The 1962-nt window shown below is 44.1% G+C and overlaps 1 pseudogene; it reads left to right on the forward strand.

The window, feature by feature from the left end:
- Positions 1-913: 913 nt before the first annotated feature.
- Positions 914-1678, forward strand: LOC137766785 (gamma-secretase subunit APH-1B pseudogene; annotated as a pseudogene).
- The last annotated feature ends 284 nt before the right edge of the window (positions 1679-1962 follow it).

Genomic DNA, 1962 nt, shown 5'->3' on the forward strand with positions numbered 1-1962 from the left:
GTGCAGCAGGAGACTTCAATCTCAGTCATTTAAAGGAGTGGTTGGTCAGACTCATAGATATAGAAAACAAACTCTTGGTTACCAGTGGAGAGAGGGAAGGTAAGAGGGGCAAGATAGGTGTAGCAGATTAAGAGGTTCAAACTATTATGTATAAAATAAATAAGCTACGATGATATATTGTACAACACAGGGAGTATAACCTTTGAAATTTGTGAATCACTATGTTGTATACCTGTAACTTATATAATATTGTACATCAACTATACTTCAATTTAAAAAAATCAAAAAGTGAGGGACTTCCCTGGTGGTCCAGCAGTTGACTCCACGCTCCCAATGCAGGGGTCCTGGGTTGGACCCCTGGTCAGGGAACTAGATCCTTCATTCCACAAGTAAAGATTCCGCATGCTGCAACTAAAGAAGACCCTGCACACAGCAACAGAGATCCTTAGTTGTGCCACAGCTAAGACCCAGTGCAGCCAAATCAATAAATAAATATTTTTTAAAATAATAAAAAATATAAAAATTCAAAACGAGAAAAAGCAGTGGTTGGTTTTTACAGGTGATTCTCTGGAAGGAAAGATCAAATCTGTGTTTGATTATTCTATTGGCTGAAGCAAAAACCTTACCTAAAACCAAATTGTACAAACGTACATTTATTTCTGTCACCCTCATTTTCTCCGTGCTGCCCAGGCTACCCTTTATCAATAGTGCGGCTTCTCTCTCCCCAGGCTTTATACCCTCATCCTCTCTCCTTTTCAAAACCTGTTCTTGGAAACTATTGAGACACATAATGTCCCAAAGTATTTAAGAGTGACAGTAATTAAAAGGTATGAGTGCTGAGACCATCTGTCTTAACATGGCTTAATTAAGAATATACATCAGCTGAGGCCCCCGACCGGCTTCCGCGGTTGCCATGACGGCGGCCGTGTTCTTGGCTGCGCCTTCCTCGCCTTCCTCGCCTTCGCGCCTGCGCTCGCTCTCTGCATTTTCACCATCGCCACCGCCGTTGCGTATCATCTTCCCCGTCATTGGAGCTTCCTTCAGGTTGGTGTCTCTGCTGCTTCACTCCCTTGTTTGGTTCATGGTAGCAACCATTGCTGACGACAAAGATGGACCAATACAGAAATATCTGCCGGTCTTTGGAGTGTTAGTCCTTATCCAAGAAATGTGCCGTTTTGCATATTATAAACTTTTTTTTTAAAGCCCGTATGGGCTTGAGGAGTATAAACCCAGGGGAGACAGCAGCTTCTATGCGATTAATGGCTTATGTTTCTGGTTTGGGCTTTGGAATCATGAGTGGAGTATTTTCCTTTGTAAGTACCCTGTCTGACTCTTTGGGGCGGGGCACAGTTGGCATTCATGGAGACCCTCCCCAGTGCTTCCTAAATTCAGCTTTCATGACGCTGGGATCATACTGCTGCACGTGTTCTGGGGCACTGTGTGTTTGGATGCCTGTGAGAAGAAAAAAGTGGTACGCCCTTCTTGTAGTTCTTCTCCCTTATCTGCTGGTGTCAGCCCTGAGCTTCATAAATCCTCGTTATGGATTAAAGCTGGTGTCTGCATACATCATCCTGGTGCTCACGGGCGTCTGGACCTTCTTCGTTTCTGCCGGAGACTGAAACTCTGCCTACTCTGCCAAGACTAGGACTCCCTCCTCTTCAAACAGCGCTCCAGATAACCTCCAAGGACCGGCGCTTCTGAAACAGTAAGCTGAGCCTTTAGAAGAAGCACAACTGTGTCTTCTTCTAAAAGTGCATTTTTCTGGTGAAATTTAGAATAAACAGTACTATCTAGATACGATATGGCTTTCATGCAACGGCTTTCTGAAAGGGATACATCAGTGGTGTGCAGCCTGGCTGCAAGTTGGAATCACCTGGGAAAACATAAAGACTAATGTTCTGGGCTCCACCCTCCAGATGTAATTGGTCTGGGCATTAATTGGTCTGGTAATTTTTTTAAAGC

The sequence above is a fragment of the Eschrichtius robustus genome, chromosome 6 (genome assembly GCF_028021215.1).
Source record: "Eschrichtius robustus isolate mEscRob2 chromosome 6, mEscRob2.pri, whole genome shotgun sequence".
Lineage (NCBI taxonomy): Eukaryota > Metazoa > Chordata > Mammalia > Artiodactyla > Eschrichtiidae > Eschrichtius > Eschrichtius robustus.